The sequence below is a fragment of the Drosophila virilis genome, chromosome 4 (assembly GCF_030788295.1).
Source record: "Drosophila virilis strain 15010-1051.87 chromosome 4, Dvir_AGI_RSII-ME, whole genome shotgun sequence".
NCBI classification, from domain to species: domain Eukaryota; kingdom Metazoa; phylum Arthropoda; class Insecta; order Diptera; family Drosophilidae; genus Drosophila; species Drosophila virilis.
The window spans coordinates 5,904,169-5,922,727 of record NC_091546.1 but is presented as its reverse complement, the minus strand read 5'-3'; the positions used below and the strand labels follow the sequence as shown (position 1 = coordinate 5,922,727).

General features: G+C 36.5%; 1 protein-coding gene and 2 non-coding genes across 6 annotated transcripts in view; 2 read left to right on the top strand and 1 right to left on the bottom strand.

Annotated features, from left to right (window-relative positions):
- The first annotated feature begins 199 nt into the window (after nt 1-199).
- On the top strand, nt 200-3,312 carry LOC116651746 (uncharacterized). Of its 3 annotated transcripts, none has more exons than XR_011416670.1 (3): nt 200-362; nt 442-2,879; nt 2,936-3,312. It is a non-coding gene; the product is annotated as an uncharacterized protein (transcript). The 3 variants fall into 3 exon arrangements; XR_011416669.1 differs by having other exon boundaries at nt 210-362; nt 419-2,879; XR_011416671.1 differs by having other exon boundaries at nt 262-362; nt 427-2,879.
- Nucleotides 3,313-7,717: 4,405 nt separating this feature from the next.
- rdo (reduced ocelli) overlaps nt 7,718-18,559 on the top strand; it is a 60,850-nt gene continuing 50,008 nt past the window's right edge. For both annotated transcript variants that reach the window (XM_015173037.3, XM_015173038.3), the window contains exon 1: nt 7,718-8,159. The gene's annotated coding sequence lies outside the window, so the exon portion shown is untranslated. The remainder of the gene's footprint in view (nt 8,160-18,559) is intronic.
- Nucleotides 13,152-14,210, bottom strand: LOC26531364 (uncharacterized). The gene is made up of 2 exons (XR_011416747.1): nt 13,824-14,210; nt 13,152-13,768 (listed from the first exon to the last, which is right to left on the bottom strand). It is a non-coding gene; the product is annotated as an uncharacterized protein (transcript).

The window sequence follows — 18,559 nt, the reverse complement described above, 5'->3', positions numbered from 1 at the left end:
TACAGCTCAAACGATTTTTGTTGGCTGTTTTCATTTATTGGCTGGTCAGAGACTCCCGCTAGGGTTGCGGCTTTGCACATCTGCAGGCTTTTGTCACCATAAATGAAGTGTTGCCCGATTATGAAATAATTATACGCATTGTCTGCACAGCGGCAGCAGGCTTCCCGAGCTTATAAAGCCATTGTGATTGGGTCAATGTGTCTGCAGTGTTTCTATTGAAAGCTGACTTTGGCAGGCTTTTAGTTTGTTTTCATTTAAGCAGACTGTCAGCCATGTAACCGGCTACAAAGTGTATTTACATTATATTCTCAGCACACAACAACACTTACAATATAACCAACCTGCTTCAATAATCTTCCAAGGTAAGTGTTATTAGTGCAAATATATTTAAGTAGATTGCCATCAATTGCTACGTTAGCCTTAAAGGTTGTCTTCAAACAGGGCAGTCCACCATGCCTATCATATTTAACCCTGGCTACATTGGACCCAATCCGCCTTGTTGTGATACGGACTGTACCGATGAAAGCGAATGTCCGAATGCCGAGTGCGGGCCATGCCCAGGACCGAGAGCGCCTTGTGGCGGCTGTTCACCAGCTGCAGATAAAAGACAGGAATATGCTGAGGAAGATGTTGAAGACAGTAACAATAAATCGGAAGATCCACCATGTCCAGCCTCAACTCCAACAAATGAAAATTAACCATCTTTAGAATCCAATAAATTTAATTTTAGTACAAGGAGTTTTAGTACAAGGAGTTTCGATTACTAGTAATACAGGCTTGTGCTGAGAATCTGTTGAAATTGCTAAAGAAAATGTTGTGTTAAATTAGATCAAGCTACCTTTGCCTCTTAGCTCGGGTATAGAAATTGAGAAATATTTTCTGCATTCTATACAATTTTTAACATAGACTGGTTAGCTTTTATTTTGGAAGCTTTTCATTTTGAATTAATTTACACAGAAAACATTAGAAATTGTATATTCTGGAAAATGGTTGGTCCCCGCTGTCAACGTGAAAGCATGAATCCCTTTTACCTCGGTCCGTATCCCGAAAAATCTTGTTCTTCCTATCCATTTGGCATATACTCGGGCTATATTCCATGTTGGAGCGAGCGCTGCAGGGGTATGGCAGAGAGAAGACTGTGCAACACTGATTTAGATAAAGAGAGTCAGACGGGAAGCAAGTGTTCAAAATAATTTTAAATTTATAATTAAATTTGAAAAACTTGGCTACCAAACGCAATAAACAACAAAATTTACAGTTGAAGTTTGATGATTACTGATTCCGATGCACAAGGTCGGCAAACTCCTTGGTTGATTCTGGATTTTGGCTTGAGGAATTTTGATTCAAATGAATACTGAAGTGACTCAAGCTTGTTTTCCGAAATTATATTGTCTTAGCCAGAGTCCAAAGTTGGCAGCGTCATTTGAAAATGTCATTTCTTGGAAACAGCAGAAGGCACATTGTTGATAGATTCTTGATGCAAAACTCCTGCACAGCCATTATTCCGATGTGAAAATTGCAGGTAGCCCAATCTTTGTTAACAAATAGATTCTAGTTGACTCTGTATGTGACGTCATGTTTTCAATTTCCCAGCTTACTAAAATTACAAAAATAAATCAATTTATATTTCATAAACAATCAAAAAAAAAAAAGTATTAACAATAATATGGGAAATGTAGAATTGTTTGGTGCATTTGTGTTGATAAATTGAATCCAGCTTAGGGTCTGTTTTTGTGTACAAAAGACACTTGTTAAGCCATGGAAGCTCTGAAGTCGTGTACAATGGATCAAATGCTGCCAGCGGTGCGCAGTGCAATCCTAGAGGTGCATCAGTCTTTTACACAGGCTCATCGTGAAACTGGGCCTACACTGGATGCGGCATGCATGGACGAGGCTATGATAGAGATATGCAACAGGTTTCGTTGTCTGCTCTGCTTAGTTGTAGATGTGATGGCGCATTTGGGCGGTTAATCAGCAGCGCTTTGACTTGACTTTCAAAATACACGATGCGGCACTTAATGATCAAATTTCAAGTGTGAAGCAATGCTTGGATGATAGCTCTCCTAGACTGGACCGGAAATAAAGTCCTGTTTGCTATGGATAATTTGCACACCTGTGTTGGAGTGATTGGAGCTCTGGCGTTGTTGATCACTATGACACACACAACATCTCAGGTGGTGGTTAATGCCGCAACACCATTTTGCGAACTGGTCGATAAAGGCGCTAAGGCCATCGAACGCGTTGCACCTGGTCAACAGATTCCCTTCATTAATTGTGAGATTATCCATGGTCCCTGTTACGCCATAAAGAAAACAGGTCAATGCATTTATAAGATAATGGAGCTCTTTGCTAGCGCCGATGCTCAACCGTATTAATCCAAAACATCAACCATGGCGCACAATTGCGGACCATAAATGTGCAACAGTATAGTGGTCATAAGTAAACAAGCTGCCAACCTGAAAAAAAAGAAATGATTGATAATATTCATCGTTCTATACAAGCTCTGTCCGCTAGATTCACTTACTGCAGTTTTACCTCTCAAGTTGATGGCAAAGGCTACGGATAAATCCATGGGCCGAGACCCATATATATATATATACAGTCATATAAAATGCAAGTGGAGAGCTATCAAATCAAATCCAGTTCAGTCACAATGTTTTATTAATGGAAATGTTGTAAAACAAAGTCGACTTTGGAAAGTGGAACTGGTCTTGCTTTGGCAGCTGCGTCGTTTGTTTTGTAGTTGAGCTCATTCCTTTCCAATATTTCGGCTAGTGAACATATATAGAATGATTTAAAAAAAAAAATAACAAAAACTCAAATCTGTTTGGAACTGATATTCACATACATTTTTGGCCTAAAAAAAAAAATAATATCAAGTGAGTAGTACAATATATATAATTTTTTTCTTTATAATGTATATTTACTTTTTCAGCTGTAGTATAATATTAGCCAACAAGGACTTGTTGCTGCGAATCTCTTAATTTTAATATGTATATCGTTTGCAAATTTGATCCGTTCTATGTTGGACCCTGCCCTCCTGGATGTCTTGTGCCCGCTGGTGGCGGCGCCAGCTGCCGTTCCTGCGGCGGCGGCTGCTGCGGTAACGGATGCTGCTGAACTAGGCGATCAGCCTAGTTGGGGTGCTCAATAAAACCTACTGGTGTTATAGTTCTTTATAGCATCTAAAATGACGCTTATGACCCAAGTGGAATTTGCACTAGCTACGGCTGAAGATATATGTGATTATATTTAACATCTTCCTTATGTTCATTTCAAAATTCTCAATAAAAAAATTAATTAATTAAAAAATTTGCATATTTGATTAGAATGATCTCGCGTACACGCGTTCTCTCATTTGCGATTATAAGGTTTCTACTCGGTGTAAAATTCCAGATATAATGTGTGATTATATAATTTAATGTATTTGCTATCTGTCTAGTGATTTGGTGGTAAAGCGGATCCATTATATTGAAACATAGTCGGCTAGTCGACTCGAGCAGTCGCTTTCTAAAATCTTAAACCTAGTAGGCTTCTAAGAAGTTAATTTGCTCTCAGGGCTTTACTCTCACCTGGTTGCTCATTATTTTCTAATTCAGGCAGCGAACAACCAAAAATAAAAATCTGAAAATCGTATATAGTCAATCAGAAGTAATACTTTATTTACTAATAAGGTCTCGTTACTTACAAACAGCTATATATATGTATGCCGTTTGAAAGTTCGATCCATTCTATGTTTGACCTTGCCCACCCGGTGTTCTGGTCCCCGCTGGCTGTGGTGCTACTTGCGGGAACTGGTTGAGATACATTTACAGTTGCTTTCAACTACGGCTAAGGATATGTGCATCTGAATTTTAAGAAATGTATATTCCAATATTGATCGTAATGTAAACTGCAGCGTGCAATAGAATCTAGTCCGAACAACTTTTGTCACTCTGATTAAAGTTGCTTACATAGAGTAACAGGGTAGCGGATTCTGAAATAAACAAAATATATGAATATTCAATAAAAACCAAAAAACATACAACTTTGCCAAGAGTAATTCTTTGTTTAAAAAATATGAACACCTAGCAGGCCTTGAAAAAAAAAAATAATAAAAATGCCCTCGTAGTTTCGTCTGGCTCAAAGGAGCTCATTATTTTCAAAATTTTCTGTTCATAAACATCTTGTAATACGAATGAGGAAATAATAATCACACATATCTTCGGCCTAAGATAAAAACTTGAGTGAGCAGCAGTAATTTTTCTATAATAATTTACATTTGTATTCAAGACTAAGAATCTGCATTTAGTATATATAAATTGCCAGGAAGGAGACGCCAGGATTTAAATATGCTTATTGTTTGCAAATTTGATCCTTTCTATGTTGGACCTTGCCCTCCTGGTTGTCTGGCACCAGCGAGTAAATGCTGTAGTCCATGCTGTGGCCCTTCCTGTGGACCATGCTGTGGCCCGTCCTGTGGTCCATGCTGTGGCCCGTCCTGTGGTCCGTCCTGTGGTCCTTGTGGTTCTTGCTGTGGGCCTTGCGGACCATGTGGCAGTCCCTGTTGCACTTCTTGCCCATGCGGCTGGTAAAGGGCATACATACAGTATGTCAATAAAGTGTTTTTACTAACAAAAAAAAACTAATTTTTTGGGTTTAGTTGAAAATAAATGTACCTAAAAGTGAGAATTTTTTTTCAATTCTAATTTATTTCGATTCTATATTTTTCCTAGAACTTAATGGCAAAAAGAATTGTTAAATAACATTACCCAAACATTTTATAAAATTAAAAAACTAAAAACATTCAAATTTTATGCTGTCAATAAAGTGTTTTTACACGAAACTTTATTACTAAATAACAATGTTAAAAAAACAGGAATATTTTTTTTTAATACTTTGTGTGGCTGCCATTAGCGTCACATACAGCCTGCAATCGCCGTTTCATTGAAACAATAAGGTTTTGTATGTATGTTTCTGGAATCTTCTGCCATTCTTCCAGTACAGCAGCTTTTAAATCAGTTTTTGATTTTGGACTCCGCTTTGCGACTTTTTTTTTCAAATATGACCACACATTTTCTATTGGATTCATATCTGGACTTTGTGGTGGAGTGTCTAACACCTTTCCACAGTTGTACAACAGCCAAACTCTTACCATATGAGCTTTATGCTTCGGGTCATTGTCCTGGTAAAATTTAAAAATTGGCTTATTGTCCTCATAGAATCCAAATTTCTGTGCACTACTGACGAGATGTGTCTGTAAAATGCTCAGATATTGTCTAGCATCCATGGTATTCTCAATGAAGGTCAAATCTCCTACACCCTTGCTCGAAATACACCCCCACACCATCACTGATAGTTTTCCGAATTTAACGGTTGGAATAATATTGCGGTTTTCCAACGCTGTTAGTGGCTTTCTCCAGACTCTGGATGGCCCATCGTTGTAGAATAGCATCATCTTGCTTTCGTCACAGAATATGACGTTACTCCAAAAATCGTTCGAACTATTTACATGGACTTGAGCGAACGATAGCCGCTTCAAAATATTCGCCGCCGATAGTAGAGGTTTTTTCCTGGCAACTCGTGATGTGTAGTCATTGGAATTCAGTAATTTTCGGACAGTTTCATGTAACACATCAACACCACTTTCTTCCTTGAACTCCTGAGCAATATCCCTAAGCGAAATTTGTGGATTTTTCTCAATTTTTCTCAGAATTTTTCGCTTATCTCTGTCAGAAATTTTGCAGGGTCGACCACATACTGGCTTTGCCTCTAGCCTATCTTCCTTATTGGCTCTGTTTAATATGTTGTATATCGTTGCTTTTGATAAATTAAACATATCAGCCAGTTCCGAGACTTGACGTCCCATCTGATGGTTATAATACACCAGCTGAGCGACTTCAAAAGTTGTTCTTTTTCCTGGCATTTTATTTTTCATAAAATTAAAGCAAAACGTTATAAATTGCAATAGAAAATGACAAGAAAAGTCGAAGACACAAGAGAAGCCAAAACGCATGGGCCCAAATCTAACGGGATCACCCAAAAGAGAACGGCAAAACAATTTACCGTAGCTGTAAAAACACTTTATTGACAGCATAAAATGTGAATGTTTTTAGTTTTTTAATTTTATAAAATGTTTGGGTAATGTTATTTAACAATTCTTTTTGCCATTAAGTTCTAGGAGAAATATAGAATCGAAATAAATTATAATTGAAAAAAAATTCTCACTTTTAGGTACATTTATTTTCAACTAAACCCAAAAAATTAGTTTTTTTTTGTTAGTAAAAACACTTTATTGACATACTGTATATACTTCGGTAAGCTCTACCAATATATAAGACTTAACGATCAGCTAAAAAAATATATATATTTTGTAGACCCAATACCTAACACTTGGTGAAATTATGGCTGAAGATATGTTTGGCTATTGCCTCAAACATATTTGGAAAATAAAAAACAATGAATAATATATGTAAAACTATGCATAGTTTATAGACAAGATTGGATGCTGCAGCAACCAGCGCTAGTTGTGTTGTCCTAGGTAAGGACTTTTGGCTCTAAACAGCTGTTCGGTTCGAGCTAGCACGGCGCAGGCGCATGTCGAACTGCGCCGCCCCTTGGGTTGGGGCGGGATAAAAACATCGAATGTAGAGCATTGTGTCAGGTCAAAGGCTGTGGCATCCACCTGCCTGATGCCTGATGCATGATGCTGTTCTCTGGGACTTGGCCAGCTATGTTTTGTTTTGGCTTAGCGCGATTTATGGCGCGCACAAAACACACACACAGACACGCACACGGCGGTTATTCCTGTGTGTCGCTCTTCAAGTTAGTCCTGCTGTGTGCTTGTGTGTGTGTGTGTTTGTGTGTGTGCGCACAGGATATTTCACTCTTATTTTGGCAGACGCGCGCGGAATTTATTGCGGCAGGTCGGAATTTTCATTGCTTTGCGTGCTTCACGTGTCGGCAGCCACAGGCTTCCTTACAATGTCTTACTTTTTGCTATCCTTATATTTTTTATTTAAAATTAAACAAACAAAATCCTATAAAATATAAGCAGTTAGCAGTTCTCAGTGGATGAGTTCAGTTAGTATCCAAGTCATTACGGCAACGAAACAATGAAGCTTCGGGCTCGAAATACAGGAAAAAGATACGGTAGACCCACTTTTTAATTGTTTTTAATATTAACAATATATGCGAATATTTTTAATTTTGTTACTTAGCAATATGTTATTGTAGCTGCCGACTTACAATGTATGTATAAATTGGCTGTCCGATTTAAGTTTTGTCCAGAAGTCATGTCAATATAATGTTTTCCGTGGCGAGGTTTAGTTGATAGCCTTTATGCTTTTTTACTTACTTTATATTGTCTATCTAGCAGCCGCATTATGTTTGATGTTTAGTCCTCCCGTCTACAATGTCTGCTAATGATGCTGTAGTATTCAAAATTCGACAATACATTTGCCATAATCTTCTGATAGGATAGTGTTTGTCTTAAATGTGATTAAATGTCTAGAACAAAAACCTGCATTCGTTTGCTATTCGTTTTCATTCACTCGTAATGGAGCCAATGATCATAAGCAGCGATAGCCGAAGCAGAAAAACATAGAATAGGCGAGCTCGTCTCGTTTCGGCTCGGCTCGACTCGGCTCGAAGTTGTGCAAGCATGTGGGCTTGCAACTTGTTCGAACGTGCTCGAGCTTGCGTGACAGTTCTTAACTTTCATTGCATTTAATCCCGGAGTCAGTATTCGTTTTTCATTTGTTCAGTGCGGATGTCGTTCGTTCAGACGTTGACTTCGGTTCAGTTTTGAAGTCACGTCTTCGCGAGATTTCGAAGCCTGGCAAATACTCTTGATAAAAAGTTCATCAAAGTGCAGTTCGTGTTCAAGAACTAGACCCAAGTTCAAGTGACACAAGCTTATTCTGAATTAAGAAATTGAGGAATATTTGTGCATAGTTCGTGTTACTGTTGTTGCGTGCTGTCTTGGGTCTGCAAGCCCGCCCGTAACATATTATTCATTTATTGGCAGCCCGTAACTCATTTGAATATTTCTGCAACAACAGCCACCTAGATTAGAGTGTGTGCGTGTGTGCCATGATTAACAACAGCCTGCCGTAGGAGGCGTGATGTGAACTGACATTTTTCGTAATTTTTCGATTTACATGCCGTTGCACATTTAGGTAAGTTCAACGTAAAATTTTTGAATTTAATAAATATTTAAATTGAAGATGCATCTTCCGAAGAATTTTGTTTTTTATGTTAAATAAAATGTGTTGTAAATGGTTTACAAGATTCAAATGTTATTTTAGATGTTTAGCCCATTTCTGTTTTTGATACTTTCTTTTTAAATATAAAAAATGGCAACAAATTTAAACCTTTGTAAAATATATAGAAATATTTACTTAAATATTTATGCAAATGAAAAAAGTGAACGTTTTGATAAGAGAGTAAAACCCAAATTATCCTTGTTTCGTACATATTGTACGCTTTGTTTTAATGCGCATATTTTATAGTCCTATGTTTTAAATACTCTATCTATGTTGACGCTCAACCAGCCGCTAGGATTGGGACTTTAATAATTAACCCAATTAACATACAGGTTTTTAATTAGTCAGTATATACACTAACTTTGGCTTTGTTTTTTTTTTGGAACTTTGGGCATGTTGACTCCCAACTAGCTTCCTAACCTAGACGTACTAAATTTATAGTTAAATAAGAGTATAATTATCCGAAAATAGTTGATGCAATCAACACGAATGCACCTGCCAATTCACATAATTTCTTCTGCCCATATTTTTATGTGGTTTACATTGAAAAGTACTCATCATAAATCCTTAAGCTCTAATCATTTGACACCTGCGCCAATGTCTCAAGTAAACCGCAAAATCAATAAGCCTACAAAACCTGCGGATATATGTACATATATCACATGTCGGCTCTTCCGCTTTTAAAGGGCTTCCATTTATAGAAGTCGTGATAAACAACCGCCAATTACAGTCAACCGCAAGTAATTCAAAGCCGACAAATGGTTAAGAACTTGTTGTATAAAATGTGTACAATTTTATCAAATCGATTCTTTATTCATTTCCTAAAGCACTTCGAAACGCAGCTCATAATTTGCCAACGATTTGGTTCATAATTTAGCGCCCCAATATTCTTGTACATAAAACGATATTTTATGGGTTTTGGACTAACGCGCTGAATGTGGCACATAAATTGTTGACAGTTCCTGTAAGGGACATTATATATTACCTTTATATTAGCCAACAGGTTGGCCATAATAAACATTGAATTACTTTTGCCATATTATATGGTTAAACTTTTTGGCTATTTCAGCTGGTGCAGCTTTAAAGTTGATATTAAAATTGGCAAACTTGTGAAACTCATTCGTCATGCTCAAGTAAACTGGGGTTAATATGATGAAAGAGCGTGTTTTTGTCAGCATGGTCAGTTAAGCAGCTGAAGCACTTGGCCGAAAGGGTTGCAAAGTAACCCTTCTCCCCCCTATTTGGGTCACTTGTGGCCGAATGTAATTAAAATATTTGGTTACTTTTTATTTTTTTTTTGCTTCGACAAAAACCATATAAAGAACGCAGTTATGTTTATCCCTTTTTCTGCCTGAAACGAACGAACTCCATTTGGTTTGGTGTTATGCGATATCATTATCATCAGCATAAACATTATCAGCAACAGCCCGTCTCATCAGCATTTTCATTGCCCCGCTTTTGCATAATTTTGAACATTTTTGGGGGCGCATAATCCGCAGCCTTGATGACAACTAAAATGGGTAAAAATAAAAACACGGCCATAGAAAACATAGCTCGAAAGTAAGAAAAGTTGTTGCCACGCACATGCAAAGGCTTCTGTGAGTGTGTGTGTATGTGTGTGTATTACTTAAATGTTTAAAAAATGAAGCGCTGAAAAGTTTGGCGCCCATATTACGCATACGCCATGTTGCGCGGCTTGGCTGCCGAGCTTGGGATTATGTCTTGGGCTCATATTGTTAATGACATGCAGCTGCTGTTTTACTTGCGGCTGTGTGTGTGAGTTCGTGAGTGTGTAAATTTCGCTTGACAAACTTATGAATTTTAAGGTGAATCGCATGTCGTCGGGCTAGGCTTAAGTTCATAACAAATGAAGAGTATGGCTGCGAGTGTGCGTCTGGAGACGGTGTGTGTGTGTGTGTGTGTGTCAAAAGGGTTATGCGCATCATAAATCAAATCAAAGTTGACTGCAGCCCTGCTCGTAATCAAAATCATTTTGTGGTTTTCAACATTTGCTCCGTTACGCTTCTCTAAAGTAATTAATCATTAAAAGTAATTGGTTTTATGTTTTGATTTGACAGTTGAAAAATTGCAGCTGTGACAATTCAATTCCATTTCCTTTTTCATCCATCGTTTATATCCCTTTTTTCTTTTTAACTGCACATACGTTGCATTGCGCTCACTTAAATTGCTACATTTTTTTTACTTATATTCATATTCATACATATGGCAAATTAAATGAATATTTTGCGCTGTCGAGAAAAAAAGATGTGCACAAAATGCTTCGTTTGTGGCTGTGAAATTATCTGATAAAAATTGTACAATGCAAAAGCAATTGATTAAATATATACAATATTCATAAATATATAAAAAGAATACAAAAATATACAAATAAATAAATTGAATAAGCTAAATATCATTGCTTTATACCGAGCACTTGTTTAATTTGTTTTCGTTAACCTTTTGCATAGGGATTATGATTTTTAATTTTTATTTTTCTATGGTACAGACAACATAAATTCCATATTCAATATTTTAGTATTTCGAATGAAAAGCAGCAATAACAAAATTTAGGATTACGAAAAAACTTTGTTATGACTCTTTTTAGCCACTTTTAATTATTGCAGGGATTAAAAATAGTAAGAAAACGGTTTAAAAATAATACAATGCATGTGTATTTATGAATATGCACATGAAATCCTCTATGGAAACTCATCACTATTATTTTCAAAGAATAATTCCTCAATGATGTGAGTTGTTGAATAAACTCATTCGTTATAAAGCAGCTAAATTGTTCCAATAATGTTTTTGTATAAAATTACCGTATAAATTGAAACTACAAATTAAATTGTTTTAATTTTTTAATTGTTTAATTTTGAGACGCACTCAAATTGTAATTAATATCAAGCATTATTTTATATACATTTTCGTTCATGCTAGTTTTTATATCAGCTTTAAAATTCAATTTAAGATTTTATGTTTTGCATAAGAAGCCGTTGAATGGTTTATTTATAACTTTTTTTCAAGCAAATCCAAACGCAGACTGAATTAAGAAATTAAAGTTAAGCCATGGGGCACAAAGTTTGAGTCCCAAAGACGCGACAAAAATGTTGTCTGGCTGGCAAAACTTTTCAAAATGTTGACAATAAAAAATTATTAAAAAATGCTTTAAGGTCTTTACAGGAATTATGCCACAGTGGCCGTCATAAACTTGGCTTTGAGTATATTTCGCTTACACAAATGCGATGGCTGAGAAATGCCGCTGCTCCATCTGGAGACTTTGCGAGACTCTCAGTGCCACTTCAAAGGGAATAAAACGGGAGCTTACTTGAAATAAACAAAAATACACACAAAAATAACAAACAAATCCCGCAGTCTGTCGAGCAGAGCTCCATTCGTTTTTTGTCCCATGGAGTCTGGAGCTGAGCCACTCGCTGGGCTTGTGGCGCCCGCTTTTGCTCAATAATAATATTGATGTTATATTTTTCAAGTGGCCGCCGCCAACGCATGAGTTCTCTTCATTTTTTTTTTTGTTTTGTTTTGCGTGCTGCCAAAGTTTTTATTTGAGAACGTTTTTGTTTTTGGTTTTTATTGAAGTATATTTTGCTAGCTAATTAAATGCCATTTGGGACGTCATGAAAGTAATTCATATTAAATATTTATGCAGCATTTAATCAGAGAAACAAATACACACGAACTCACACTCACAGACGAGCGCTCATCGTAGATCTGAGTATTCATTTCTGTTTATTTAAACATTAAATGAGCTTACATTTGATTAGCGTCGTGTGTTTATTTTCATATCAATGGAAGCTGACAGCGCTTCTAGCCTACCATTAGCCGTTGCGGAATCTTGTCCTTAATTTTGTGTTCAATGTCAAAAAAAGGCACGGCTACCCGACTGACCGATACCCCGTACATCTGTTTGTTAGGGAAAGATTTTTTATATATAATTATCTTGTCAACATATGCTTAATCACACGCTTCCTGGCTTTGCTAAACTTATTCAAGCAATACTAAATGTATATATATATTTTTAATTTATTCATTCATTTGCTTCACAACATATTTTTTAAATTTATTTACTTGAGCAGAATTCAAACAAAAAAAAAAATGCTTATTCTGGTTTACAGCACAAATCACTACAACCATTTGCATTGTTATTTACAGGGTATAGAAATAATGCGTTTGGGTCGCATTTTATGTATTTGCTTTTGGCTGATTGCGCTAATTTCATTTGTTGTTGCCTTCCTTTTGCCTTTTATGCGGCCAGATGAATTAAAAAATATATTTTAGCCCATATACCAAGTACATATTTATGTATGCGTACTCCGCTAAAATCCATTTGATAAATGCAAAAATGCGCGAAATTGTCTTGTATTTTTTTTTTTTTTTTAATTTTAAATTTTGTTGACAATCTATCTTATGATAATAAGAAAATTATGCGAGAAAAATATTCGCTGGCTTCCCAAGTTATTGTGAGCGGAAGAGGTGGAGCCTAATGATGCCATTGTAGATGGTCGTGAGGAAGGCGAGGGCACGTGAAGGAAGAAGCTTGATGTTGGTTGCATCGATGCCGTCGTACCCAGGGCTTGAAGATGTCTTTAAACTAGACACTACATATTTGACTTCCTCTGCTAGTATCGGCCGTATCGGCAAGTACATTTTGTCTAAAAATAGTTATCAATAAGTTCTTTTTAACACATCACGTCGGGAGGGGCGCCCTGCGGACTTTTAGCGCTGCTTACGCAGGTAACGAGAGTAATTTACACGCAGTCGTGTGATTTTGTCGACCAATAAGATTAGCTATTGCTAATTAGAGGTAATGGTAAACCGAAATCAAAACAAAAAGAGATTACTGCGCATGCGTAGATAGACTGGACTCAACAAATGATAGATCGCGAGAGATTTAGACATGAATAGTGTTAATATTTTATTTTGCGTATAAATTTTTTTTCGGCATTATTTATATAAATGGGCTGACCTTCTTAATCGGTATAAAAGTAAAAATATATAATAGACAATAAACAACAATTCCTTTGAAACAGATACGACAGGAGAGTCAATATGGCGAGTATTGCAGCAGTTTCTGTGGACGGACGCACTGCAGCATTGCAAAGTTTCGGAGTCATATCTGGATAAAACATTTCAACATTGCCGAGCATCGAAGCAAAGTTGGTTTTAAATTCATTTAAATCAGCTTGTTTGGGATCGTTGTCACGTGTCAAGATCTTAATGGCTGGCTGGGAGGAGCAAATAAATACCACTTCTGTGGGGAACAGAGCCAACACTTTAAAGGTGACTGATGCGCTTCCATATTTCATCACGAAAATGCTGTTTTTCGTTGCCTCATCCCAGGGAAAAGAAACCGTCTCCTTAATAGCACGATCTTTACCATCTTCGGTAATTTTGTATTTCAATATCAGTTTCAGTTCAGTGTCCGCAGTTGGTGGCACCAGGACACTCAAGCATTTAATATCCATCCCTTTTGGCAAGCGCGAAAACTCGTACCAATAACCCGATACCTGAGGCATTCCGAAAATAATTAGCAGGGGCTTTATTCTAGAGATTCCTACTTACAGCAGTTAGATTAAGGGGAATTGACGGACCTTCGCAATGCTCCTTGGTGCGCAGAGATTGAGCACTGCTCGACCAGACGAACGCTAAAAGCAGCCCGACAAATAAATACGCATCCATTATCTGTGCTCTGCTCTGCATCCACAAGACAACCCAGCTAGCCGGACTCGGGGCTATTTATAAAGCTCGGCTTATCAGAAAACTGTTGTTTCGGCAAAGTCCACCCTAAATTTATAAATTTTTGGGAAATGAGCCCTAAACGATATAATTTATATGAAAACGGAAAACTTGATACTTTAAACTTCTACTTATCGAAAAATGTATAGAATCATTTTAGCTATAGTTTAAGGTGTTTCATAGAACAAATGGATTACTAAAGCATATTATTATCAATATAGCATCTAATGCTCACAACCTCAATAAACTATATAATGACCAAAAATAATAATCATCTGCAGGCAATATTCACAATATTAACTATTATTCAAAATATTTTGATTAGTTTTCACCCAACTGTATTAAGTCTAATATCCAGTTAACAAACAACTTGCAATTTGCACTTGCTGTCCCTTAATGAAATTTTCAACTGTTGATCATATTGTACCATATTATATTTGTATATGCGCAAAAAGTCACTTGCATTTAAATTATGGCTTCTATTAGTGGGCAACATAAATTGGATTATTTACTTGATTTATAGTAACGAAGTAGGTGGTGGGGAGTTGGTGATAGCTATAAAATGAAAGATACTTGATATATATATACTATTCTAGAAGCTTTATGTCAAGTTTGGTGACTCTAGCTCTTATTATTTACCAAATTTGCACAAAAAACAGGATTTTGATACCAAGTTTTATCGATTTCTTGGAAACGGGGCGAATAGTCGAATATCTGTTTATTTAAACATTAAAAGAGCTTATGACGTGTGTTTATTTTCATATCAATGGAAGCCGACAGCGGAGCTGACTAGCCGTAAAGAAATCTTGTCCTTAATTTTGCGTTCAATGTCAAAAAAGGCATCTCTGCCCTACTGACAGATACCCTGTAAATCTGTTTGTTAGGGAAACATTTTGGAAGCGCTAACAATCGGCTTATATATGTACATCAATATCTTATTAACACATTCTTAATCATACGCTTCCTCGGTTTGCTTATGTTATTCAAACAAAATTAAAAAATATACATCTGCTTCACAACATATTTTTAAATTTATTTACGCACTTGCTTTTGGCTGAGTGCGCTTATTACATTTGTTGTTGCCTGCCTTTTGCCTTTTACGCGGGCGGATGAATTAAAAAGCCCATATACCTTTATATATTTGTAACAGAAGTCTGTTAAAATCCATTTGAAAAATGTATAAAGGCGCTTGTATTCAAATATATAATATAATTTTACATTAATAAACTGATTGTAATTAAAACCATGATGAAAGCCTACCAAGCTTCAAAAAGTTTTGCGTTGATTAAACCATTTTAATTGCTTAGTAAATAATATATATGATACAATTTGTATTAAGCAAATATTTATGGTTACGTTAAAAAAAAGAGAAATAACATAACATTTTATTCAGAAGAAATATTGAATGAATTATTTGCATATAAGTTTGACATTATTTGTGTTATCATAATTGTTAGATACCAACTTTAGTTACTTCCTCGCTTACACGCATAGCATATTTGTACAAAACATTTGCAACGAATGTCTATATAGTATACATTTTATGCTATACCAGTTGCTCAATTTGATTTAGATCGTATTGCGTCCAAATTTAGATGAACCTATTTTAAGTATAAAATTTGTTCTCTAACTTTTGACCAGCTATTCAAAAAGTTCACCTGCCAAAGTCTCAATAAAATAAAGATTACCTGGGTATTGCATTTCCGTGAAGAGTGCCCTCGTACTTAACACAAAAGCCAATTGCATAAAGGCTGCCATTTACAAGTTCGATACTCGGCAAATCGCTTCAAGGGTGACAAAACCATCCGCTGACAACTGGCAGCAGCTTCAGTTTGTTGCCAACTGTCAGCTCGTTGTCCAAATGACAAATGGGCGCATTTGCCTTTTGTCAGACAACACCATAGATACGGCGGAATCGCGCAAAACGGCAGTAAAAATAAAAAGTAAATAAACTGTGCAGAGCATCAAAACAAAAACAAAAAAACAGAGCCCCAAATACAAAGCGGCTTTTATGCCACACACGTTGCACGTCGACCAGTAGAGAGTGAAAAATCGGGGCATATATTTATTTATTTCTGCACGCCGCCAAAAATTGTCAACATGGATCAATATCGACTATGACGACAACAAGAACAACTTTTGGCTGCCAGTCGGGTAACAATGTCATCGTCACCCTCATCATATCTGTGATATAGCATTAAACGAACGCGTATTGTATCTTAAAGTATCATATTTCTGCACATAAACATAATATGCGCTGGTTTTGTTGCTGTTTTGAGCAGTTAGCATTGAAAATTGTGTGGCCAACAACAACAGCTTGAATCGAGCAATAACAAAATTTTGTGTTTTCCACTTCATTTGCTTGGTTCAACTGGTCTCAAAATTGGTTTGCCATGACTTGAACTTTGCGTCTTCAAATAACAATGGGCTTAAGTATATGTGCTAAGGGCTCATCACAATTACAAGGCTGATCAATAAATTATAAATTATAAATATTAATTAGTCTTAATAGCTCCAAATCGATCTGTGTAGATAATTTGTCAATATGCGACGCTTCATTGTAAAACGCGATTTAAAGATCATGTAATTATATATAACATTTTGTAAGCTGTGGTTAAAGCTTATAACTGAAACTCACCTATATTAACAGTGTCCACATTAACACAATAATTGATTCCAAAAAAAATTTCAGTTTTGATATCCAAACTCAAACACTTGTGTCAATAACAAACGTTGATAAGAAAGGATTTGCCTGGTGTTGCAAAAAATTGTTTGTTTTCTTTTTCACCGCGCTGACCCGCTGTTGCCTGTCTTTCCATTTTTTGTTTCCGCGCTCGACTTGGCGCGAATGTTTTATCAGCTGCTGTTTGGCACAGTGCGTGCGCTGGCTGAAAATAAAATTAAACAAAACAAAAGCCAAGCCCGAAATTTGCATGAACCCTTGTGGTGCATAAAGTTAATTTCGAAACACAAAAAAAGAAATATGCAAACAAACATCCAAAACCAAGCTTCATTGTCAATTAGAGTAGACACATCAAGCATACGCAGCGTGTGCGCGGCGGCAGAGCTTTGACTCTGTCTGGTCGGTCAGACGTGCTGCACTAATTGCATGACAGACAACTTAAAATTTATAAAATTCAATTTGCTAATTGCTATCAAAATAATGAAGTCTACTTGAGACTGTAAAAAGGGGGCTGAGGGGCTGCCGCTGCTGATTGCAACCATCAAGTATCATTCGAGTAATTTAAAGTGCACTCGCCCCGGCCAGAGAGCAGCTCTTGTGCGAGCAGCGGATGCTACTGCTGCTGCTGCTGCAGCTGAAGTTACTGCAGCAATAAAATCAAGCAAGTAGCTGCAACAGCAACAACAATATGCTACAAAAACTGGCCAAAAGTTTGCTGCACACGACGAGTCATACAAATAAAAGTTCAGCTTGAGCTTATGCAAGCCAAAAGTTCACCCTTTGCCATATACACTTGAGGTGTTTGCCCAGAACTTTGTTGTATGTGCGCCACGCAGCGCCCTTCTCCTTACCTTATGTAAGTTTGCTGCTTTCGTTGCTTATGTGTATTTCTTTCCCCCTTAGTTCGCAGCATTGTCCATTTATGTCTTGTTAAGACTTTTATATGCTTAAGTCCATATTTAGTTTCATTCCTCCCAAGTTTCTTAAACTGCTTTGCTAACTAATCCCTAATCCGTTTCCTAAAACATGCCAGCTGCAAGTAATACTTTAAACGCAACATACTAAAAAATTTCTTGCAGCATGAAGCATAGTTAGTATTCAGCCTAAAATTAAATCTAAAATAATTCCCAGATATTTTTCCCTATACTGAAAATGTGAAATTGTTTTTATATTAAATATAACGATGTAAAGATACAGCTTTTATCCAAAAATATCATAACTAAAATTGTTTCTTGCAACAAGAAATTAATAACATATAATAATGCTTAAATTCAGAGCTCATAAAAAGTTGGTTATAAAAAACAAATCCTAGAAATTTCAGTTTTTGCGCTAATTTGATCTAAATTCACGAACTCATTAACTTAAAATATGCACAATGGCAATTTGATTAGGGTAATTTGCTGTTGATCCTGCACGAAGCGTTGTCAATGTCACAGGCCCGCAAACACACACACACCCAAATACACCCAGCAACAACAACAACAACAATAACAGCAATACAATGAATGGCATTGCTGGAAATGTCTCAACATGCTGGGACATATAATCTTTGCTGTAATTTGTTGATGGTTGTGCGTCGTTTATGCCAAATTAATATGCAGCGGCAAGCCGAAGGCAAATTACATCAATAAATTAAATGCTGTCTGGAATAAAAGCACAATTTTTCGGCGTCTCAAAGTTAACAAAGTTGTCTTCTTGAAATTATGAACAATTTCCCAGGCACACACCCAAAAGAAAGAAACAGATACAGAAAAAAAGCAAATATATAAAAACGTAGAAGTTACACGTTGCGCGCAGCGACTTTGCACTTTGAATAATTGCACGCACGTTTCATAGAATTTTGCGCCTATTTTGGCATAACTGCTATATTTAACTGGCT